We start from the raw sequence: 26239 nt of genomic DNA on the forward strand, positions 1-26239 counted from the left end.
TTGTAAATATTCAATTGGTTACACGGGTGGTTTACTGCAGGTGATTATATATTAACAAAACCCAAAATGGCATAATGATGAACGTCGGAAGGTTGCTCAGCTGTGTGTGATAACACATCTGGGTAGGAGAAATGGGGGGGGGGGGGGGAAGAACGCTTCACAGCTCACAGAAGGAGAACTGAAAAGCAGTGAAATCAAACCAAAGGTTCAGAAGGGAGGGAATATTTCCCTGGAGTTTGAGTAACTGGAAAGAGATGGTGTCCGGGAATAGACAGGATTTTGTTTTACAAGGCATTTGAAATTTTTAAAAACGGTTATATTCAGATAGTTTCATTTCTTTTCTTTTAGTTTTATTTATTGTGGAATAAATAGCTACAATATTTTAAAACCAACTTCACAAATGTTAAATAAAATCCATCAAACCGTCCCTCACTGAAAACTGATGTGGAGGTGCAATCTCCTGGAGAATCCCTGCCCACGTCTTCCTACCCGGGCTCCAAGGCTATATACATACCTGGGAGATAGCAGCAGGAGGCCATTCGGCCTTTCAATCCTGCTCCACCATTCAAGGGAAAACAGCTAACCATGCAGCTCAGTCTCCTGTTCCTGCTGTGTTCCAATCCCCTTTCATGACTTTACCTTGAAGAACTATATCTAAGTCCTCCTTTGGCTTCACCACCTTTTGTTCCAGTGGCGTTGCGGTGTTACTGTGTGGGTATAGGCAGAGGTATTGTGATGGTGCTGCCTCCTGGAGGATGCACTCAGCGTCCCTCATCATCCTGCAGTAACATCAACTGGGTTTCAGCAACTCGAGATAGAAACCGTTTCCAGGATATGGGCATCACTGGCTCAGCCAGCATTTATTCCCCATCTCCAGTTACCCTTCAGAAGATGGTAGTGAGCTGCTGTCTCGTACCATTCACAGTCCATTTGGTGCAGATAGACTGACAATGCTGGGAGGGAGAGTGTTGAAGGATTTTGGCCGAGTGATTCTCTATCTTTGGTTCTTCAAATGTTGTTTAACTTAATCACAATCTGTATATGATTTTGAGATTTCAGTCTGCAAATCTTCACCATCTCACACCCTGTATAAAGGAATATGTACAGATTAGAAATTCAGAGCAGACAATTCTAGTTTCTCTGGAATATCTTTTTCCCCCTTTCTTCCCTCAAAGCTGTAACCCTCCAGCCCACTTACTCTCTCCCACCATTCTGACTCTACTACCCTCTAAGGTACACCCTCCCCATTCTCATGGAGTTGTTGATAAACAGGTCTATGCCACCACTTCCCGTCCCTGGTTAGACGCTGCACCCTTTCTGGGTTCACTTCCTTTCCCTTCAGTTGCTGTAAGTCAATAATGTAACAGCAGAATGAAACAAAGGAAACAGACAGGGAGGTGGCAGATCCTGGACAGTAGAGGAACCTTCAGTCTGGGAGAATGGGTCAGATCCTTCTTTGTTTCTCATTGGTAGATTCCAGTGTTATGACAAGTTGGGGATGGAACTTGGTCCCATGTGGGTGTGGTGACACTTTGACCCTCCAACAGATCAATACTACAAGCAAATACGTTCCTCCTCCAGCCAATCACTGTGTGAAATCCTTTCCACTAGTTACCCCAAAGCACATGCTCCAAAACTCACCCACATTTTGCACGTGTGCACTGCCGGGTTTCCCCACAGACGTGTGGAGCCTGGGAGTTGCAGTCCTCATGCAGCCACTGGATCCCTGTCTCTGGAACGTGAATGAAAAGTGTGGGATGGAGGATGTTGTGTATCGGATCCCCATTCAGACACACGGGACATGTGGGCTGTCACTGGGATTTACTGAGACATCCGCTTAGACAATCTGATTTCTGATGTAAGGAACATAGAATCAGCCAATTGGGGGTTAGGGAGGTTAATAAGGGGCAGCAGGTTTTAAGCAGAGGTGGCTCAGTGGCTAGCACTGATGTCTCACAGCGTCAGTGACCTGAGGCGACTGAGGGGAGCTTACACATTCTCCCCATGTTTGCATGTTTTCATGCAGTTCTCCAGTTTCCTCACACAGTCCAAAGATGTGCAGGTTAGGTGGATTGCCCATGCTAAATTGCTGATAGTGTCCATGCATATGCCGGTGTTTAAAAAAATTCTCAAGGTCAGGTTCGTAGGAGAGTAGTCTGACACAGAACAAACGACCAAGAGGCGAGTCTGCTAGAATATGGGCATTTTATTCCCCGCAGCGTCGCACAACCAGGTCTCATACAACGGGTCTGGCTTATACTCACTCTACATGTTACAAAAACTGGGAGCCGTCAGTTCTCGTAGAGCGGTTGCCAACAACCCACGCTCGGCGGTTAAACGTAACCCCGGAGCAGACTCACCGAACTGGAGACTTTTCCGGCTGATATACTCTTTTCCAGATATAAACATTCATGTGAACAGCAGAAAAACACATTCCATTCTGGTTACATACAGATAAGAAGATTCACACGGGACTAAGCAACACCTCCATTCCGGTTAGATTCACACATGTATTGGGACATAATTTTTAACCATTTCACCACATTCCACTGCTTGGAATTTTACACCACATTCCACTGCTTGGCCCAATACATGTGTTACATTATGCTTAATTCAGTTCAATTCGTTTCAGTTAATTTCAGTTCAGTCAATTCAGAGTAATTCAATTCAGCTCAGTTCAGGTCTGTTCAGTTCAATTCAATTGTGTTCAATTCAGTTCCGTCCATTTCAATTCAATTTAGCTCAGTTCCATTTTGTTCCGTTCAATTTGATTCACTTCAGTTCCACTCAGTTCAGTTCAGTTCAATCCCATTCAATTCTGTTAACTCCGCTTCAGCCTTTTGGACATGCCCACATCCTCCGCTGTACCCCAGGCAAGGGGTTCTTCGGCAGGACTGGGATCCTTTCTCAAACAAACTGCCACGTACATGCCCACATCCATGCCATCCCGGGACGGTCGGGACCTCCACAGTTTGTTCTTCTGGTTTCTTAGTCGTTTTCCAAAACATTGTTCTGTATCAAAATCTCTCCTCAATTGCGATTGACCCTGCTCGACTACGCCAAATGTTTTAAAAAATTCTCAAGGTCAGGTTCGTAGGAGAGTAGTCTGACACAGAACAAACGACCAAGAGGCGAGTCTGCTAGAATATGGGCATTTTATTCCCCGCAGCGTCGCACAACCAGGTCTCATACAACGGGTCTGGCTTATACTCACTCTACATGTTACAAAAACTGGGAGCCGTCAGTTCTCGTAGAGCGGTTGCCAACAACCCACGCTCGGCGGTTAAACGTAACCCCGGAGCAGACTCACCGAACTGGAGACTTTTCCGGCTGATATACTCTTTTCCAGATATAAACATTCATGTGAACAGCAGAAAAACATATTCCATTCTGGTTACATACAGATAATAACAGCAGAGCAAGGCTAAAAAACACATTCCATTCTGGTTACATACAGATAAGAAGATTCACACGGGACTAAGCAACACCTCCATTCCGGTTAGATTCACACATGTATTGGGACATAATTTTTAACCATTTCACCACATTCCACTGCTTGGAATTTTACGCCACAGCCGGTCAGACAATTAGCCATGGGAAATGCAATGTTACAGGGAATGAGTGGGTCTGAACGGGATGCACATCATAGGGTTGGTGTGGACTCAATGGATGAATACCCTGTTCCTGCACTATAGGGACTCTATTCTATTCTCATGAGGAAGAATGTACTTATCTCGATGTGTTGTGAATCTGTGGAATTCCCTATTCAAAATGCGGTGGATGCCAGGACAATGAGCCAATGTAATGAAGAGATATAGATGTTGAATTTGCAATGGGTTGAAGGGTGAGAAAGAGCTGGCAGGAAAATCCAGCTGAGACCGATGTGAGCTCAATGATGGTGTATTAAATGATGGGGCTGGTTCTCCTGTGCCCAGTGCTTATCTTCTTACAGTAATAACTGGAAAGCTGAATCCAAAACTCACCACTTTCACCAAAGGAGATTTTCGGAAAATGACATAGTCAGGTGGATTAGCATTCCAAGCTTAGATAGTGAGGAAGTGTGTAGGAGATAATGATTTTGCAATTTTAAACTGAGGGGAGACAGTGATTTATGGTTTTAGATTGCGTCGTACATTCGCAGCGTCCAGTGTACGCTGTTGTGAATATCTATCCTGTACGTTATTACAAAGCCAAGGTCACTGACAATGAAAACCAAAACACCCAGGTAACATCGTCTCACCTCGTAATCTGATAAAAGACTTGTGATAAGTCTGGTTGAACTTAGAACACAGATGGAAAGCTGGAAGATTAGATCCACTCCCAAGATCCTGTGCTTTTTAAACTAAAGGAGACTACAATAGGATGAGGCAGGAGTTGGCTAATGTAGACTGGAAACAAAGACTTTACGATGGGAAAGTTGACAGACTGCGGGAATATCAAAGCAATTTTTCAAACTGCTCAGCAAAAGTATATATCAGTGAAAAGGAAGGACTGTAGGAAAAGGAATAATCTGCCATGGGTGGCTCAGGAAATAAGAGTGTCTATCAAACTGAAATAGAATGCATACAAATTGCCAAAGACCAAGGAGATTAAAAAAACTTTAAAGATCAACAGAAAGCGAGATGGGATTGGGAGAGAAAAGTGATGAGTAGCTATCCCCAGTGCCAGAATAGCAGTTTACACTGCTAGAGGGGAACTTATTGTATTGGGAACATATGGCGTCTAATTGTTGAAGCACTGAACTGTTACCATAGAGATAATCCTGATCAAGTTAAAAATCACAGCACACTTCAAAAGCTTGTACTTCCAAATAATCCTGTTGCACTATAACCTGGTGATGTGTGGTTTTTAAACTTTGTCCACCCCATCACCGGCTCCTCCACATCAGAATCGTGATAGAAAGCCCCACTGAAACTGAAGTGCCTGTCAGATACTTGAGGGAGCCACGGGGGCGTGGGGGAGGGGTGTGTGGTTTAACCACAAAGTGCTGAACTGAACTAGACTTTATAACTGACCGTTACCATGGAGATAATACTGAGAGACAGTCTCTATTCAAAGTCCCAAACTACAAAGGTATGAGAATGGGAGCGGCACATCGGACAGGCGGGGAGTTACCTGATGCTGCCTGGAGGTGTTTTGCATGTACACTATCCAAGTAACTGCCATGTCTCATCAATAAAGACTCAAAGAAGACCTCTCAGAGTTCTGTGCCCAGTTATACCTATCCAGCAGGGTTCAGGAATATGAGTACACAGCAGTCAGTCTTCACAGTGGAAGTTTCAAAAAACATGCCAGTAATTGATAAGGAGACTGAGGAAGGTGAGGACTTGGGTAACCATTACCATGAAAGAGTTAGAGCTGGGCAAGGTATTGGAGCTAAAGGTAGACAAGTCTCATTGCCCTGATGGAATACATCCCAGGATACCAACAGAGTTAGTGGGAGAAATAGCAAATGCACTTAGAGTTATAAAATCCTACAGCAGAGACAGGACCTTTGGCCCAAACTGGCCCATACTGACCAGAACGTCCATCCATGCTAACCCCATTTCCCTGCACTTGGTCCATCTGCTTCTGACCCTTTCCTATCCATGTATTTGTCCAAATGTCTTTTACCTGTTGTGAGTGTTCCTGCCTGAACCACTTCCACTGGCAGCTCATTTCATATACATACCACCCTCTGTGTAATACAGTTGCGCCTTCCCAGCTTCCCTTTTATTCTTTCTCCCCTAACCGTAACCTGATCCAATCAAGCCGTCCAATCCTTGAGTTCCTGGGAAAAAAGACTGAGTGCATTCACCTTATCCAGGCCTCTCATGGTGTTATACACTTCGAGAAAAGAACCCCCTCTGTTTCCTCTGTTCCAAACATAAAATCCTCACTTGTCCAACCTCTCCCTATAACTCTGAGCCCTGGCAACATCCTTGTAAATTGTTCTGCACTTTTTACAGTTTAATTTCTGAACCCTACATTACATTCATCATATTTCCAGTATTTCCCCACAGCGCTGGAACCGACGTGACAATGTCAATGGATTACAATCCATGATCGAGAATGAACTCCTTTACAACAATCCCGTTTTCATAGTGTTTCCCATGGTGCAGGTATCCTTGTGTCGTTCTGGTTGCATTATTAATGAAAGACTTGTCCTTCTACAAAGCAAAGTTGTGGCTTAATTGTTCCTGGGAAATGTGCCATGATTTTCCAGACTTTCAAAAGCAAATGGAATCTCTCTCCCCAGTCACCGTGCTGACATGGACTTGGCTGTGTCTCAGTACTTTTGCAGTCACACTGAGATTTGGAATATTCGCCCACGAACAGAATGCACACCTTTCCTTCCAGATGAAAAGGCCAATGATATTCAGAGCGGCACGCATCAAGTAACGATCAGATCTGAACATGAAGTTCAATTTGAATTTCTCATCCGCAAATCCACCCTCTCAGTACCTTACAACAGAGCACACAAGTTACCACTGTTAAGGCAGGATGGAAATTCATAAGACAATTGTAGTATGAAACTGTAGCTTCCTTGTTCCTCCAAAGCTTTAAGCCTCAGTCTCACAATTTCTCTCTTCTGTGAACTGAAATCCAAACCAATCCCCCCACTCCTTTCCTCCACACCCAGTTCTCTCACACATTCTCTTCGAATTCAGTTTCCTCGCTCCTGATGAGAACCATCCTGCATACACTGCTTCCTGCACACTCTGGCCAAGACCCATCTTACTAAAATGAGCCAAATTAGAATTCTAATTGCAGGCCCATCCTTGTCCCTTTCCATAACAACTCTGAATCTTCACAAAAGAGTTCTGATAATTTTCTGCAAAACGCTGCACCACTGATAGACTGATCACATGTCAGGGTAGCAAGAAAGGGGCCATTCGCCTGGGTCCTGCTCCCAGAGGGATGAAGCTGCTAATGATAGATTAATTCCTCACACCCACAGCCTCCTTCCCAGGCACTGACCTAGACTGCACATACTCCCACAGTTGCCAGCACTGCGACCATGCACTGGTCTCCCTCCTACAGCACGTGCTCCCGATCATACAGGACTCCGGGTGATTGACAGCAGCTGCTGGCCAATATATCAGAATCCCTACAGTATGGAAACAGGCCCTTCGGCCAAACAAGTCCATACTGACCCTGCAAACAGTAACTTACACAGACCCATGCCCCCTAACTAATGTAAATAATACTATGGGCAATTTAGAATGGCCAATTCACCTGCCCTGCACATCTTTGGATTGTAGGAGGAAACCCGCTCAGACACGGGGAGCACACGCAAACTCCACACAGACAGTCGCTCGTGGCCGGAATCTAAACCGGGTACCTGATGCTGTGAGGCAGCAGTGCTAACCACTGAGCCGTCTCTATCGAGTGGAGGGGGCGTGGCTGGAGGACTGGGTCAATGGGATTGTAAACAGTGAATGAATGTGGAGGACACTGGGGGATGGACATGTCAATGAGCAACAGGATCAGTGCAGCAGCAAGAGGGGATCCTGGACAAACTGAGCAATGGGAGAGTCTGACAGGAGAGAAACTACAGGAAGGTTCTGTTTAGAGGCTCAGGCAGGGACAGCTGGGAGACAGCATGGCCTGGTGGCTTGGGCAGGTTTACTAATCAGCCTCTTCAAAGATGCTTTTACACAACTCTGAGCCTGATCCTCCTAGTCCAGAGGTAAGGACACTTACACTATTTCCTGGTGGGCAAGGGATACAGGGACTGCCTTTCGAAAGGAACTCACCTGTGTTGGTGACATTAACAGGACTCAATACAGACTCACTGACAAAATGCTGGTGTACTTGAACTTCATCCAGAATATTAACACCTATAACTGGGCAACGCAGACCCCAATGTACAGAGTTAAATCCTGGATACTAATAACAGCTTTGTGCATGGGAAATCATATCTCATGAATTTGACTCAGTTTTTTTGAAGAAGTAACAAAAAGGATTGCTGAGGTCAGAGCATGGACATGATCTACATGGATTCAGTAACGTGTTTGACAAGGTTCCTCATGGGAGACTGGTCAGCAAGGTTAGATCGCATGGAGTACAGAACTGGCCCGAAGGTAGAAGGCAGAGGGTGCTTTTCAGGCTGAAGGCCTGTGACCAGTGGAGTGTCACAAGGATCGGTGCTGGATCCACTACTTTTCGCCATTTATATCCATGATTTGGATGTGAACATAAGAGGTATTATTAGTAAGTTTGCAGATGACACCAAAATGGGAGGTGTCGCAGACAGTGAAAAAGATTACCTCAGAGTACAAGGTGATCTGGATCAGAAGGGTGAATGGGCGGAGGAGTTCAGTTAAGAAAAATGCAAGCTGCTGCATTTTGGAAAAGCAAACTTTAGCAGGACTTATACAGTTTATAGTAAGTTCCAGGGGATGCTGCTAAACAAAGAGTCCTTGGAGTGCAGGTTCATAGTTCCTTGACAGTAGAGTAGCAAGTAGATAGGATAGTCAAGGCGGCAGTTGGTCTGCTTGCCTTTATTGGTCAGAGCATTGAGTGTAGCGGTTGGGAGGCCATATTGTGGCTGTACAGGACATTGATTCGGCAACTTTTGTAATATTCCATGCAATTCTGGTCTCCTTCCTATCAGATGGATGTTCTCAAACTTGAAAGGGGTCAGAAAAGAATTAAAAGGATGTTGCCAGGGTTGGATAGGCTGTTTGCCCTGGAGCGTCAGAGGCTGAACGGTGACCTGAAAGAGATTTTTAAAATCAGGCCGGGCATGGATATGGTAACTAGACAAGATATTTTCCCTGCGGAGGGGGGAGTACAGAACTAGGGGGCTGAAAGGGGAGGGTAGGCAGAGAGGGGGTGGGCGGAGGGTAGGAGAGGGTGGATGGATCGAGAGGGTTGGGACAGAAATGGGTGGGGACAGAGAGGGGGGATAGAGAGGGGAGGCACAGAAATGGATGGGGACAGAAAGCGGGATTAGAGAGGAGGGGAACAGACAGGGGGATCAGAGGGGGCGACCGACCGACGGTTGGGGGGGGGCGACCGACAAAGAGGGGGAACAGACTGAGGGGGGGGCAACCGATGGAGGGGGTAAAGAGACGGGTGTGCGACCGACAGGGGGGCGACTGACAGAGGGGGGACAGACCGAGGGGGCAAAAGATGGGGGGACAGACCGACAGATTGTGGGACAGACCAACGGGGAAGGGACGACCGACGAGGTGGGGGAGCCGACAAAGGACTGACCGACAGGAGGGGGGGAAACCAGACAGAGTGGGGGGAGACAGGGGGGACAGAGAGGGGGAAGATGGAGAGTTATTTTATAGATCTACAACTCAACCCTGTTCGTGTTTTCTCCTCCTCACCTTAATTTCCTCTGAAGGGCTCAGAACAACTGCATAGTTCCTGGAAAGTGGAGTTTCAGGGAGATCAGGTGCTGAATGTGGCATTTGGGACACTGACCTTTAATGGAATGTGCTGGTCAATAAATGGACTCTCGTTTGATTCCACTGTCTGTGTGGTATTTGCACATTCTCCCCGTGTGTCTGCGTGGGCTTCCCTGGGTGCTCTTAATTTCCTCCCACAATTCCAAAGACATGCAGTTTAGATGATTAGCTTTGGGTAATGGTAGGTTACAGAGTTAGGGTGGAATATTGTTCCGATGGTTGGTATGGTCTCATGGGCAGAAAGGCCTGCTTCCACAATGTAGGGATTCTGTCACTGAGTATAGGGGTTAGGAGGTCATGTTGTGGCTGAATAGGGCATTGGTGAGGCCAGTTTTAGAATACTGCATTCAATTGTGGTCTCCATGATTTCAGAAAGATGTTATCAGAATAGGACTAAACCTCTTAATGGCAAGTTCTTGGGAAGTGTTGACAGACAAACAGACCATGCAGTGTAAGTTGATTGTTCCTTGAAAGTCTGGTTGAAGGTAGACAGGTCGGTGAAGGTGGTGTGCTGTATGCTAGCTGTTATTAGGCAGTGCATCGAAGATAGGAGTTGGGAGATCATGTTTCGGTTGTACAGTTTATTGGCTCGGCCACTTTTGGAATTCCCAGACTGCTTTCAATTCCAGTCTCCCTGTTACAGGAAAAATGTTGGGAAACTTGCAAGAGTTCAGCAAAGTTTTACCTTGTAGTGCCAGTATTGGAACATTTGAACCATAGGGAGAGGCTGAATAGGCTGAGGCTATTTCGCTGCAGCACTGGACACTTTAGGTGGCTTTATCGAACTTTATAAAATTATGAGGAGCAATGATAGGGTGACTAGTCATGGTTTCTTTTTTCCCAGGGTAGGGGAGACCAAACAAATGTGAATCTTTTTTCCAATGTGGAAATGACAAATGCGAGAGGAGAGATGGCAAGTTTAAAGAATGTGAAAACCGAAACAACTGAAGATGCTGGAAACCAGGAAGAGAAACAGAAGTTTCTGGAAAAAGCTTAGCAGGTCTAACAGCAGGTGCGAAAATAAATTAGAGTTAACGTATCTGAGGAAGGGTGACCAGACCCGAAACTTTAACTGATTTTCATTCACAGATGCTGCATGACCTGCTGAGCATTTCCAACAACATCTGTGCAAGTTTAAAGGGAGTTGTTTGGAGTATATACCTGAGAGGAACTTTATAAAGTGCGAGTCAGACCACATCTGGAGTAATGACAGAAGTTTTGGTCCCTTTATTTAAGGAAATACATCATTTCATTAGAGGCATTTCACAGAAAATTGACTGGGATGATCCCTGGTTTGCAGGGATTATTTTTTAAGAAAAGACTGAAGACGTTGGGACTCTACTCACTGGATTTGGGAGGAATGAGAGGGGATCTCATTGAAACATGCAGGATACTTAAGGAGATTGACAGGGTAAATACTGAGTGGATTAGATTAGATTAGATTAGATTAGATTAGATTACTTACAGTGTGGAAACAGGCCCTTCGGCCCAACAAGTCCACACTGCCCCGCCGAAGCGCAACCCACCCATACCCCTACGTTTACCCCTTACCTAACACTACGGGCAATTTAGCATGGCCAATTCACCTGACCCTGCACATCTTTGGACAGTGGGAGGAAACCAGAGCACCCGGAGGAAACGCACGCAGACACGGGGAGAACGTGCAAACTCCAAACAGTCAGTCAACTGAGGCGGGAATTGAACCCGGGTCTCTGGCGCTGTGAGGCAGCAGCGCTAACCACTGTGTGCCGCCGTGTGATGTTTCCCATGTGAGGGGTTTCATTAGCAATGGAGCTGGAATGAGGTGGAGATCAGCAACATTTTAAGAGATTGGAATTCCTGGTGTTTGTGATTGTGTAGGTGCCTGATCAGAAGGTCACCTTGGGGTCAGATATGAGAGCAATATTGTGAAGAGTGCGGTTCTGCCTCAGACAGTTCCCAGGGAGAGGGAGGGGCTCAGCAGTAAGGGAAAGTAATTTGTAATAGCAACTGAAGGCAATGGGTTTAACCATTGCAACGTTCCGTTGTAGGAAATTGCAGCCAATCGCGTAGTGGGAGTGTGATGAGCAGTTTGATAACTGAGTAATGGAGAGGGATGATGGGGAGGGAGAGCTGGGCAGTGTCAGTGTACATGTGAAACCTAACACGGTGCTTTTGGACGATGTCACCTCTTGGCAGTGTGTAGGTGAGAAACAAGACGGACCAAGGCGAGATCCTTGAGGGACACCAAATACAAGGAATTCAGAAAGGAATGGGAGAGTTGGGATGGAGCAGGTTTTTCCAACAACGGTGGGGTCAAATATTAGTTTGTAGCAGAATGGGAGAGAAGGACATAACCAGAAAAGACAGACAGGTAGAACAAGGAACAATATGTGATTTGGTGAGGGGGAGTGATGAGGAGGAGGAGCAGCCCAACTCCAAAAGCACTATTTCTACATTAGTGACATCACCCAACTCCACCCTAGTCTCAGCTCATTGACCGAAATACTCGTCCATCCTGTGTTATCTCCTGACTTCATTATCCAAACACTCCTGGCCAGCCTCCCACATTCAACTTAAATGTAATCTCAAGAGTATCTAAAACCCTCCTGCCCAAGTGCTCACTTGTACCAAAACTTGTTGATCCATCAAAAGGCTCCTATTAACAAGCAACAATTTCAAATTCTCACCCTTGATGTAATTCCTGGCTGTGAACACCCCTGTCTCCCTGCACCACACAACCTGTGAGACCCCGACAACTTATTTTCTTTCAGACTCCCAACGATGTGTTTATTCATTGCTTCAACTGTCTGGCTGTTTCTACTGTTGCCAAGGCAACACGGTCTGGAATTCCCACCCTAACCCCCTCAGACCTGCTTTCCTCCTTTAAGGTATTCCTGAAAACCTGCTTATTTGGCAATTCTTTTGAACACCTGACCTAATATCCCCATCTGTGGCCTTATGTCAGAAGTTCTCAATAGTATTTCTGTGGAATTATAAACATGTTAAAAAAACTGTTGTTGATTTGCACATACATTGTCAACTCTTCACTGTCGCTGAGTGAATAATCTATAACAGCTCTTACCCAACCACATTGTGGGAGCACCTTCACCACACGAATTGCAGCTGTACAACGAAGTCAAACATCACCTTCTCCACAGGCAATGGGGCTTTGGCACTGATCATTGGTATCTGTGGAGGGATAAACACACAGTTGATATTTCAGGGAGTGCAAAATGCATTATAGGGAGGGAAAATGTTGCAGAATTTGGATTTTGAAATTTGTGTTTTACAATGTGCACTAAGTTCTATAAAACCTCTTATCCCATACCATGAAAATTTCCTCCTCTTCCTGGTCAATATGTCTTTCCTTTCCCCTGCCCTTCACCTTCACACATTTCCAATGCCTTGGTCACAACAACACTGTGCTGTCAGTGAAGTTTATCATGTGGTTGAGTATTGTCCCGCCCCTCATTCACTCCGATTGGTTGAAGGACCAACTAGCACCTCTAGCCCCCGTTCCCCCACTCTTATTGGTCGTGCGCTGACATCAATAATTCGAGGCCCATTGTGGGCTTGAGCATGCTCAGTGATTCCTGCTTTTGCTGCTGTTCATTAGGTATGAGAGAGAGAGGGCTCATCCCTATTTCTCCTGATGTCAGACAATAACAACAACTACCTGCATTGTATGGAGCCTTTCACACTGACAAATCTCCAAAAATGCATCACAAATGATGGAAACGTTGATTAAAGAGAACGATTTTTAGATACATCCTTAAGGCGGACAGAGGGGGTTCGGGAGGATATTCCAAAGGTTTGTGTCCTCGGCAGCTCCAATCGTGGAGTGATATAGGTGGGCAACAGCTTACAATGGAGACAGTGGCTAACCATAGGTTAACAACCTCATGTCGTAGCCCCCTACCCCACACACCAGGCCTTGTTCTCACAGCCTGCCATTACACACTACCTATGGTTAGCCACGAACTGTCTCCATCAACAGCTAGTCACCCTCCCCCAGCCAGATGGTTGTCCTTTATCCAACTGTTCCTCTCACTCTATCCCCACCTATCCTTTACTCCTTTTATCCTTCTCCCACACTATCTTCTGAACATAAACTTACTTTTATTCTCAGTAACAACTGTTCTGTGGAAGGGACATCGGATCTTAAACTTTAACTCTGATTTCTCTTCACAGATGCTGCCAGACCTGCTGAGCATTTCCAGAACCTCCCGGTTGTTGTTTCTGATTTACATCTTCTGCAGTTCTTTTGGTTTTAATTTACCGGGAGTTTGTAATTTAGGTCCAACAGCCTCTGTCCCAGTCTCTGCTGTCTCTCCCAACCCCAAACAGTGACACTGCACTTGCACAGCTCATGGACAGGTGTTGTCTTGCTGGCCACACCCCCATTCAATCCCATTGGCTGCAGGACCACACAGACTCTCCTCCCATTAGTCTAGAGCTGCCGTCAATCAGCCGGGCCCCATTGTGATGAGAGTGGAGGGCTAATCTCTCTCTCTGCCCTGGGATGAGCTTCATCATTCACAGTGAATGGGGCAGTATCACAGAGCACAGGGCCTGGGGGCTATTCAGCCCATTGAGGCTGTACTCTCTCCCTCTAGAGATGCTGCAAGTCTGTCCCAAGTCCCCTCCCATGTGCCCACAGCCCCCCAAATCTTTCCTTAAAAAGTAAATTCCAAGTCTGTTTCAGAATACCTGCTGAATCTGTGTCGTTCAGACTGTTCCAGATGCTCAGAACTTTCTGAGTAAAATAGTGTTCACATTTTCACCTTGTATTATTTGCCAATTACTTGAAAGTAGTTACTAAAAATTGTGACAGTGTTAACAATTCCTCTCTCTCTCTGCAAATTCAAGACCTTGGAACCAAATCTGCACCAGATCGAAATCACTGCTTCACCTTCTCAGCTCCAAGGATAATTATCTGTGCTTCAGCTAGCTCTCCACAAAATAGAGGAATGCACCTTAATTTATTAAGATCAAAGAAACAGACCTTCGGTCCAATTCGTCCGTGCCAACAAGGAATCCTAAACTAATGGATTCCCATTTACCATCTATTGGCCTGTATCCATCGAAACCCTTCTTATTCATGTACCCAATTGGAAGCCTTTTAAATGTTGTGATTTTGTCAGCCTCCACTACTTCATCTGGTAGCTCCTCCCATACACACACCACACTCAGCTTGAAAACGTTGCCACTTATATCCCTTTTAAATCTTTGCCCTCTCAACTTCAGCCCATGTGCTCTCGTTTTAGACGCACCTAACCTGAGGGAAAAGGACGCCAGCTGCTCACCTTATTCACACCCCTCGTGATTTTATAAATCTCCATGAAGTCACCTCTCAGTCTTTGACTCTCCAGTTAAAATAGCCCCAGCCTATTCAGCCTCTCCCTGTAGGCCAAATCCTCCAATCCTGGCAATGTTTTTGTAAATCTTGTCCAAACCTTTTCAGGTTTCACAACATCCTTCCCAGAACGGGGAAATTCAAACTGAAAACAGAATTCCAGAAGTGGCTTTATCAACGTCCTGTCCAGCCACAGTATGACGTCCCAGCTTCTGTATTCAATGCATTGACCAATAACGGAGAGTGTTAATGGAGTCCCATTTGCCAGCGGTTCACCCTTATCCCTCTAAAACCTTCCTCTTCATATACACAATCAAATGCCTTTTAAATACTGCAATTGTACTAGCCTCCACCCCTTCCTCTGTCAGTTCATTCCATACTTGCAATGCCCTCAACATGAATAAGATGCCCCTTAGATCCCTTTTTAATCTTTTCCCTCTCACCTTAAGCCTGTACCATCTAGTTCTGGACCCACCGAACTTGGGAAAAAGTCCCTGACTGCTCACCTTATCCATGCCCTTCATGATTTTATAAGATCACCTCTCAGCCTCCAACTCTCCAGGGAAAATAGTCCCAGTCTATTAAGCCTTTTCCAATAGCTCAAACCGTCCAACCCTGGCAAAATCCTTGCAAATATTTTCTGAACCCTTTCAAGTTTCTCAACATTATTCCAAGAACGGGGAGATTGGAACTGAAAGCAGAATTCCAGACGGGCTTTAATCAGTGCCCTGTCCAGCCACAATATGACGTCACAACAGCTGCATTCAATGCATTGACCAATAACTGGGGGGGGGGGGGGGGGTACCAAATGCTGCATTCACTACCCCGCCTACCTGTGACTCTACTTTCAAGGAACTATGAACCTGCACTCCAAGGTCTCTTTGTTCAGCAATGTTCCCCAGGACTTTGCCATTAAGTGTATAAGTCCTGCCCTGATTTGCCTTTCCAAAATACAACAGCTCACATTTATCTAAATTGAACTCCGTCTGCCATTCCTCGCCCCAGTGGCCTATCTGATCAAGATCCTCTTGTATTCTGAACTAACCTTCTTCACTGTCCACGACACCTCCAATTTTGGTGTCTTCTGTAAACCTACTGACCATACCTTATATAGTCACATCCAAGTCATTTATTTAAGGGCCCAATATCCATCCTTGCAGCACATTTGCTCCTCACAGGCCTCCAGTCCGCAAAGCAACCCTCCATCATCATCCTCTGTCTCCTACCTTCAAGACAGTTTGGTAATGGCTTGCTCTCCCTGCATTCCGTGTTATCTAACCCTGCTAACCAGTCTGCTTTGTGGAACCTTGTTGAATGTCCATATAAACAACATTCACCGCCTGGCTTCATCAATTTTCTTTGTCACTTCAAAACATTCAGTCAAGTTAGTGAGACACAATTGTGCATGTACAAAGCCACATTGACTCTCCCTGTCATTCCTTACCTTTCCTAATAGATGGATATCCTGTCCCTCAGAATCCCTTCCAACAACTTGCCTGCCACTGACTTCAGGCTCACTGTTCTCTTGTTCCATGGCCTCTCCTTACCACCTTTTTTAAAATAATGGCACCTCACCTGTCGCTATCTACGATACAAATACCTCAGGAGAGCTGAAAATGTGTTGCTGGAAAAGCGCAGCAGGTCAGGCAGCATCCAGGGAACAGGAGAATCAACGTTGATTCTCCTGTTCCCTGGATACTGCCTGACCTGCTGCGCTTTTCCAGCAAAACATTTTCAGCTCTGATCTCCAGCATCTGCAGACCTCACTTTTACCTCAGGAGAGGCCCAACAATCACTTCACTAGATTTCCAGAAAGTTCCAGAATATACCTGATCATTTTCCCGGGCTTTATCCACCTTGATGCGATTTTAGACATCCAGTACCACTTCCTCTGTAACATGGACACTTTTCAAGTTATCACTGTTTATTTCTCCAAACTCTCGAGCTTCCATATACTTCTCCAGTAAAAATGACGTGAAATATTTGCATATCTTTCGCACTCCCTGTGGTTCCATAGACAGCTTTGTTGACCTTTAAGGGGTCCTATTCTCTGGTCCAGCTAATCTTTTGTCTGTGATATATTTGTTTAATCTCTTTGGATTCTATTTCAGGACGTCCCAGAAAGGCCTACTTCACGGACCGTAAATTTCCTCTGACTTGATCAACACATACCCTCCACTTCCCGCACCTCCGCCTTTACCCCACCCCTCCAGCCACAATAAAGAATATAACCCTGCGGTCTTCACCTTCCACCCCACTAATCTCCAGATACAGCACATTAACCTCTGTCATTTCTGCTACCTAAAGTCAGACCCCACCACCAGAGACATATTTCCCTCCCCACCTTTATCTGCGTTCCGCAGAGACCATTCCCGCTGCGCCTTCCTTGTTCGGTCCACATCCTCCCACCAACCCACGCTCCACATCCTTGACCCTCCCTTGCCGCCATGGGAGATGTAAAGCATGCGGCCACACCTCCCTCTGACATCTGTCCAAGTTCCCAAAAGGATCTTTTCACATCAGGCAGAGATTTGCCTGCACATCTCAAAACCTCATATACTGCATCTAGACACTATGGGAAGAAGGGCTTATGCCAGAAACGTCAATTCTCCTGTTCCTTGGATGCTGCCTGACCTGCTGCGCTTTTCCAGCAACACATTTTCAGCACTGCGGAGAATGTGCCAACTCCAACAAAGACAGTTTCCCAAGGCTGGAATCAAACCCAGGTCCCTGGTGCTGAGGAAGCAGTGCTAACCACTGAGCCACAATACTGTGGGATCTTTGGGGCTAATGCGCTGCCCCACTGATACCTCAGTCACTCACCTTGCCTCATTTCCTAAGAGGCAGTGATGACGGAATGAAATTATCGCTAGACAGTTAATCCAGAGACCCAGATAAGGTTCTGGGGACCCGTGTTTGAATCCCATCACGGCAGATTTTGGAACGTGAATTCAATAAATATCTGGAAAAAATAATCTAGTGACAACAAGGATTCCACTGTCAATTGTTGGAAAACCCATCTGGTTCACTAATGACCTTTAGGGAAGGAAAATGCCATCCTTACCTGGTCTGGTCTGCATGGGACTCCAGACCTATAGCAACGTGGTTGACTCTTAATTGCCCTCTGGGTAAACGCAGCAATAAATGCTGGCCGAGCCAGTGACAGCCTTATCCTGTGAATGAATAAAGAAACAGGTCAGGTTTTGTTCCTTCTCTCGTAGGTACATCCTACAAACTGATTCTGAAATGTTCTCGTACACACTGAACAAATACCTTTCCATCCAAGCCCTTAACACTACAGCACTCCGAGGCTATGTTGGTAAAGTTAAAACCCCTTATCATTGCATCCATATTATTCTTACAGATAACTGAGGTTTCCTGGTAAAATTGTGTCTCAATTCCCCGCTGACTATTGGGAGAGAGTCTATAATACAGTCCCAATAAGATGGTCATCCCTTTGTTATTTCTCAGTACCAACCAAATAACTTGCCTGGATGTACTCCCAGGAATATCCTCCCAAAGCCCAGCCATAATGTTATCCCTAATCAAAAACACCTCTCCCCCTGCTCTGTTGCCCCCTTCTATCCTTGCGAGAGCATCTATTCCCTGGAACATGAAACTGCTAGTCCTATCCATCCCTGAGTGAAGCCTCTGTAATTGCTGTAATATCCCAGTGCCATGTTCAAAACCATACCCTGAGCCCACCTCCCTGACCTGTAAGGCCTCTTGCACTGAAATAAATGCAGTGCAACTGGTCCGTCGCACCTCATTCTGTGGCTTGTTCTTGCCTGCCTTGACAGTCTGACTGGTGAACAGTACCAGCCTCAGACTCACCTCTTTTCTCACTATCTCTTTAGGATTACCCCGACTCCCTCACTGGTTTAATGCCTCCCGAGTGGCACTAGCAAATCTCCCTGTTCGTCAGGACCCCATGCTTTCCCCTTCCTATACCATTGGTACCAATATACAATGACCTCCCACTGGTTATTTTCCCTTTTGAAAATACTCTGCTCCCTCAGAGACATCCTTGACACTGGCACCAGGGCAGCACCACCCCATTCTGATGTCTCACTGTCAGCTGCAGAAACAGCAGACTGTGCCCCTGACTAGAGAGTCCCCTATCACCATCGATCTTGTGGAACTGGATATACCTCATATTATGTTAAAAGCCAGTCTCAGTACCAGTAACTTGATTGTCAGTGCTACATTCCCCTGAAAGTCTATGACCACCTACATTTTCCAAAACAATATACTTGCCTGAGATGGGGATAGCCACAGGAGACTCCTGCAGTACCGACCTATCCCCCCCCCCCCCTAGCTTTCCCGGCGGTAACCCATCTACCTGACCGTATCTGCAGTATCCTGCATTCCTGAGACTGCCACCTATCACACACCCCGGCTCCTGTCAATTCCTCACTGCCTTTAATCACTCCTCCACCAATCCATGCGATCCAAAAGGATTTGCAATCACACTTGCTACAGACATAATCATCAGGATCATTGAAATTCTCCCTAATCTCCACATCCGACAGGAACAGCACGCCACTCTACAACAGGCCATCTCTCCGCCTTAACAATCTACAGACCAAAACAGAGACACAGTCTTACTGCTCGAAAAATACTGCCCGAGAATAACAATGCTTATGTTTCATATCTTAAACATTTAATCAAGAGACCCTAAGACATTAAAAAGAAATCCTCACCTTACTCACGATTGTAGATTGAATAAATAAAAAACCGGCTAAGATTGACATTTGAAGAGACTGAAACTCACTGATCTGATCCCCAGCTCGGAGTACTTCCAAGGGTGAGGTCTCTCTGAGGGCAGCTGTGAAATGTCTCTGTTTCTCTTCTCTGCCCACTCCATTTCCAGAGAGGTTTTTAACTTCACAGCAAGTCAGCTCAGAGAGGTCACTGCTTGGTTTTACTCACTGGGGGTTGCCTTTGCTGCCCAGACCAGTATTTCTTGGCCACCTTTACTTGTCTTGGAGAAAGTGGTGGTTAACCGCCTCCCTGAAATGCTGCAGTCCATGTACACCACAGTGATGTTTGGACAACAATCCCCCTCTGGCCCCACATCTCTCCCTGTCTCTGTAATCCCCCTCCGGCTTCAGAAATTACATGTCCGTGGCATAAGATTTTTATTTGGATTCATTTTTGTTTAATAAACCCACCCCCCCAAAAAAGTGAAATATTTGGCCCCAAACAAATTTCTGTTGATTGACCTTTCGGAGAGGCTGACACATGGACGTTGCAGTATTTTATCTCACATTGTACACCTAGAATGATGGAACTTTCTTTTAAACATTGCTAAAAGGGAGGCAATGGCTTAATGGTATTCCTGCCAGTTGAGTGACATGTGCAATGTTCCGAGGATTAGGGATAGAATCCCAACATGGCTGATGGTGGCATCGGAATTCAATACAATCTAGAATGAAAAGGCGAATGATGACCATGAAACTATTGTCAAGTGTTAGAAACCCATCTGGTTCACTAATGTCCTGTAGGGAAGGAAACGGTCATCCTCACCTGGTCTGGCCAACATGTGACTCCAGACCCACAGCAATGTGGTTAACTCAACTGCCCTCAGGAAAAATACTTTACAAACTGTTAACAAATATTCCGCAGGTATCACTTAAAAACTGGCTGTTCACATTGGGACCATGTGAATATCTGAAGGGCCTGAACTAAAACTGAGTTTCAGCTTCACCTTCTCCCTGTCTCACCTCACTCTGTTTACACCCAACTCCAGAACACTCTCATTCAGCCAAGCAGCACTCTCAGTACAGCCTTGTCATTTTCAATGTCTGCTCACACTGACATTGCCCTCAGCCTCCTGTACTGTTCCAATGCATCTCAATGCGAGCTCAGGAACAGCACCTCATCTTTCAATTCAGCCCTTTGTAACCCCAGAGTCAACATGGACGTCAGCAGTTTCTGAATGAACAGACAGTTTTACAGAAGCTGGAACATTCCACCTGAAAAGGTACTGGAATTTGAGTCCAAAAGGATTTTTAATGGGAAGTTTGCAGGTAATTGAAAACATGAAGTTTACAGGTTAGCATCATGAAGTGGGTGGTTGGGTCTAAATCTGAGAGTTCTTCCAAAGAGACGAGGTGTAATTTGGATAAATCTGTGCTCCCTCGCGGGCCAATATCTCCTTCCTCAGCTGCAGGGCCCAGAACAGAGCACACACCCAAAGGGTGATCCAACCACGAATTTATACATCTTTCTGCTTAACAAAAATATTGGAGATATCTTCCCACAAACAGAACAGACAAACCTTTCTCCTTCCACAGTTAAATGCCAATGATATTCAGATCCCGATGACTCCATTGACTGTAAAAACTTGCTTTTGAGATCCCAGCCTCAATTATTCTGATTTAATATCCTATGAAATGAATTCACAAAACAAGACTCACAGTCAGTACAGGAAGAATATAAAGACATACTTTTTTCTTGGTATGTGCTTGATGTGTAAATGCCTCCCCCCACCCATCATAGGAAGGGGACATGCACATGCGCCTCACTGTACCTTACCCCCAATAAAAATGGCGGCCATATCCCAGAACCTTTCACCGCCTGAGGGCCACAGCCATTTTCCCATCTGCTGCAAACGCAGGATTAAGAGTTTCTAATTCAGATTTACGAACCACACAGAGTGTAATTAAAACTTCCCAGTCTAAAGTGACTCATTATCTCCCTGTCTCTGAGGCCACTCTCCCCTTTCCTGTTTGTGTCTCCCACATTCACCAACGGCCGAGTCACGTGGCACTGCATTGGCTGGGTTACTGGTGACGTGTCATCCCACTGGCCACGCCCCTCGTTCACTCCCATTGTTTGGATGACCAGCTGGTTCCACTTGGTCCACCAGTCCCACCACCTTTTCCTATTGGTCCGAAGCTGCCATCAATCAGCTGGACCCCATTGTGAGGTCAGTGGTGGTATCCTCCCCCTGCCTGAATCACACCCAGAAGGTGTATGGATGGTGTCAATCAGGAACAACAAGCAGAAGGTGCTGGGAAAGCTCAGCAGGTCTGGCAGCATCTGGGAACAGAAATATGTCCAGTGGCCCTTCCTCGGATCCGATGGGAGCTGGGAAAATTAGGATCTTGACAGCATGGAAACAGGTATTCGACCCAAAATGTACACAGCGTCCCTCCGAAGGGTATTCGACCCAGACCCATTCCCCTACCCTACTACAGTATATTTCTCCTAACTAATGCACCTAACCTACACATCCCTGAATATTATGGGAAATTGAGCTTGGCCAATTCAACTAACCTGCATATCTTTGTATTGCAGGAGATAGGTGTTAAAGTGTAAATAACAGGGAGGGACAGAACCCAAAGAGAGACTGGAACATTTGGAAAGAAAAATGAGTGGATTACGATCAAGCTGGGAGGGTGCATAGCTGTTAATGGAGGGGACAGGAACCTGTGTCTGGCAGCATCTCAGTGGAGGTGGCCGAAATGACAACTGATGATCTACGTTCTGCTGCAAAAACAGACCCCGAGCTTCCAGCTGCCTGCCACTTTAAACACACGAGCCTGTTCCCTGGCCAACATCTCTATCTCATGCTTACTGCTGTGTCCCAGTGAAGCCAGAACATACCAAATGGCCCCATATTTCGAGGACTGCAATTTCCCCTCCCATGTGGTCAATACCATCCAATGTATCTCCTCCACTTTCTGCACCTCTGCCTTTGAAACCCACATCTCCAACTGCAACAAGGAGAGAACCCCCCCTCCACCAAGTCCTTTCCTTCCACCCTGATACAACACATCATCTCCTGTCATTTCCACCAGCTACAATCAGACTGCACCACCAGATTCTTAAGTGGTTTGACCGAATAAATACTGATGTGTCTGGGGGTAAATACTGAGGGGGGGGGGGGGGGGTCTGAAACCAGATTCTGAGCCAGTCACAGAATCAAGGGTTCTGCTTTGGGTTCGTCAAGTTTAAGGCAACACAGACACGGGTAAGGGGTTTCAGTAGCAATGGAGCAAGGGTGAAGAGGAGATAAGCAACGGTTTAGAGATTGGAATTCCTGATGTTTGGGATTGTGTAGATGTCTAATCAGAAGGTCAGCTTCGTGTCAGATATAACAGCAGTATTGTGATGAGTCTAGTTCTGCTGCATAGTTCCCAGTGAGAGGGAGAGGCTCAGCAGTTAGGGAAAGGAATTTGTTAGGCAACGGGTTTAACCATTACAATGTTTTATTGGAGGAAACTGCACCTAATCGAGTAGTGGGAGCGTGGTAAGCAGTTTGATAACTGAGTAACAGTGGAGTAATGGAGAGGGATGATGGGGAGGGAGAGCTGGGCATCGTCAGTGTACATGTGAAACCTAACATGGTACTTTTGCACAATGTCACCTCCTGGCAGTATGTAGGTGAGATACAGGAGGGGCCAAGGATAGATCCACGAGGGACACCAAATGCAAGGAATTCAGAAAGGAAAGGGAGAGGGGAGATGGAGCAGGATTTTCCAACAACCGTGAGGTCAAATGTCAGTTTTTCACAGAATGGGAGAGAAGGACCATATCCAGAAAAGATAGAACAAGAAACAATGTCTGTGAATCGGTGAGGGGGACTGATGTGGAGGAGGAGAAAAGAGAGTTGGAAAGTCTATGGTTTAGTGAGATTAGGGTAAAGGGTAAAGATGAGCTCTGATAAGGCTTGACGTGAGATGAGATTGGAGAAAGATGTAGGTTTGGACAAAAACTGGTAACACCCCGTGAGGCAGTTTGACTCAGTGGGCTAGTGGGAGGGAGGGAAGCAGCAGATCGGATTATCTCAGTCTTAGTGACAAAGAAACTCTATGTACTCCAAACTCTTGTTGTTGGAGGGGAGAGTGGAGGAGACAGGAGGATGGACAGTGTTTACAAAGAAACAAAACCTGGGTAAGTGATATTTAAAGCGAGTGAACAAACCAAATGTATTTAACTTTTATCCAAAATATTAAAACAAACGACTGAAGTCCTGGTTCGAATCCCATCTTGGCAGATGGTGGAATCTGAATTCAAGAAAAAATAACTAGAATTAGGAATCTTCTGATCTCCATGGAACCATTGTCAATGGTGAAAAACATCCTGCCAACCTGACAGTGTCCCAGCAAGCTACTCACTGAAATAATCACTGCAAAGTTTCAATAAAGGAATGAAACTGGATGGACCACTCGGCATCTAACAAGGCACCAGAAAATACAACCACAGAATCAGCCCTCTCGATGGTGCAACGTCCTCCAGACTAACATCTGGATTTTGGTGCCAAAATGTGCAGAGCTGTCTCACAGACCAATCAAGGAACTGCCTGACATAGTCATACTCATGAAATCATCCCTTACAAACAATGACCAGACACCACCATCACCATCCCAAGATATTGAGATTGTGGTGATGGAAAAGCACAACAGGTCAGGCAGCATCCGAGGAGAAGGAGAATCGATGTTTCGAGCCTAAGCCCTTCATCAGCCTGATCTGCTGTGCTTTTCCAGCACCAGACTCTTGACTCTGATCTCCAGCATCTGCAGTCTTCACTTTCTCCTGAAATCTCTGGATATGTCCTGTCCCAGCAGCAGGACAGACAGGCAGATGTGGTGGCACAGACAGGGAGGATTTGCCCTTGGAGTACTCAGCATTGGCTCCGGAGACCAGGAAGTCTCATGGCTCCTGCTGATTACCACGTCCCGTCCTCCCTTGGAGGATGAATCACTTCTCCTTCATGTTGAACAACATTTGGAGGAAACACTGAGGCAATAAAATGGTGTCAAACGTACTCTGGGTACAGGATTTCAATGTCCACAATCGAGACTAGCTCTGCAACAGAATTACAGACTGAGCTGGTCAGGTCCTAAAGGACATAGCTGCTCAACTGAGTCTGCAGCGGGTGGTGAGGGAACCAACAAGGGGGAAAAACATACTTGATCTCATTGTTATGAATTGACTAGCGGCAGATACATATGTCTATGACAGTATCAGTACACGCGACCATCACACATTCCTTTTGGAGACAAAGTGTTGCCTTAAATTTGAGAAAAACCTCCCTTGTGTTGAGTGACACTATCACCGTTCTAAATGGGACAGACTTTGAAGAGATGTAGCATCTCAAACTGGGTATCTATGAGAAACTGTGGGACATCAACAGCAGCAGAACTGTACTCCAGCACAATCTGTAATCTCATGGGTTTGTAAATCCTGCTCTCTCCCACCACAATGGACAGTAAAGGAGGGCATGCCATGAGCAGCACGAGGCAGACTTAAAAATGAAGTGCCAACCTGGTGAAGCTATTAAACAGAACTACCTGCACATCAAACAGCATCAGTAGCAAGCAACAGAGCTAAGTGATCCAACATCCAATGGAACAGATCGGAGCACTGCAGTTCTGCCACACCCAGTTGTGACCGGTGATGGACAATTAAACAACTCACTGGAGGAAGGATCACAGATATCCCCACCTTTACTGATGGAGGGGCCTCACACATCCATGCACCAGATAAGATGACAGCATTTGCAGCAATCTGCAGCCAAAAGTGCAAAGTGGGATGATCCATCTCAGCCTTCTCCAGTGGTTTCCAACATCACAGATGTGAGTTTTAAGCCAGTTCAGTTGAGTTTGAATAACATCAAGAAATGGTTAAGTAGTGCAAAGGCTACGGGCCCTGCCAATATTCTGGCAATAATACAGATGGCTTGTGCTCCAGAACTTGCCACCCACCAAGCATCTACCGACAATGTGAAACATTGCCCAGGGATGTTCAACACAAAAGCACAGGGCAATCCAACCCAGGAAATTTCCCTCCATCAGTCCACCCTCGATCAGCAGTAAAGTGATGGAAGATGTCATTAACAGGGCTACCAAGCAGCCGCTGCTCAGCAACAGTCAGCTGAGTGACACTCATTTCAGGCACCACCAGGGCCACTCAGCTCCCGATTGTGTTACCGCCCTGATTCACAATCTGGCAACCAGCTGAATCCCAGAGGTGAGGTGAGTGTGATAACTCAGTCCCACTCCAAGACCACTATTTCTAGCTGATTCCACCCTTGTCTCAGCTCATATACTTTCATCCACCTTGTGTTATCTCCTGACTTCATTTTCCAAACACACTCAGGGCCAGCTTCCCAAATTCAACCTCCCTGTAATCTCAGGAAAGTCTAAATCTCTGCTTGTTGATTCATCAAAACGCTCCTATTCATAATCAACATAGAGCCACAGAGATGTACAGCATGGAAACAGACCCTTCAATCCAACCCGTCCATGCCGACCAGATATTCCAACCCAATCGAGTCTCACCTGCCAGCACCTGGCCAATATCCCTCAATTTAAAATTCTCACACTTGATTTAATTCCTGGCTGTGATAATCCCTAGCTCCATGCACCACACACACTTTGAGACCTCGACAACCCATTTTCTTTGAGACTCCCAACCATTTGTTAATTCATTACTTCACCTGTGTGGCTGTTTCTACAGTTGCTGAAGCAGCATGGTCTGAAAT

At 45.9% G+C, this 26239-nt stretch overlaps 1 protein-coding gene across 2 annotated transcripts in view; it reads right to left on the reverse strand.

Annotated features, from left to right (window-relative positions):
• Positions 1-343: 343 nt before the first annotated feature.
• LOC148135905 (uncharacterized) overlaps positions 344-26239 on the reverse strand; it is a 523182-nt gene continuing 497286 nt past the window's right edge. Inside the window, exons 2-5 of one of the 2 annotated variants that reach the window (XR_015754828.1) lie at positions 21026-21133; positions 17807-17915; positions 12469-12575; positions 344-1085 (exon numbers count right to left, since the gene is read on the reverse strand). The gene's annotated coding sequence lies outside the window, so the exon portion shown is untranslated. The remainder of the gene's footprint in view (positions 1086-12468; positions 12576-17806; positions 17916-21025; positions 21134-26239) is intronic. The other variant, XR_015754826.1, reaches the window with a different exon arrangement.

The sequence above is a fragment of the Chiloscyllium plagiosum genome, unplaced genomic scaffold, assembly GCF_037043375.1.
Source record: "Chiloscyllium plagiosum isolate Xiang-an unplaced genomic scaffold, Cpla_swu_hap1 HiC_scaffold_48, whole genome shotgun sequence".
Lineage (NCBI taxonomy): Eukaryota > Metazoa > Chordata > Chondrichthyes > Orectolobiformes > Hemiscylliidae > Chiloscyllium > Chiloscyllium plagiosum.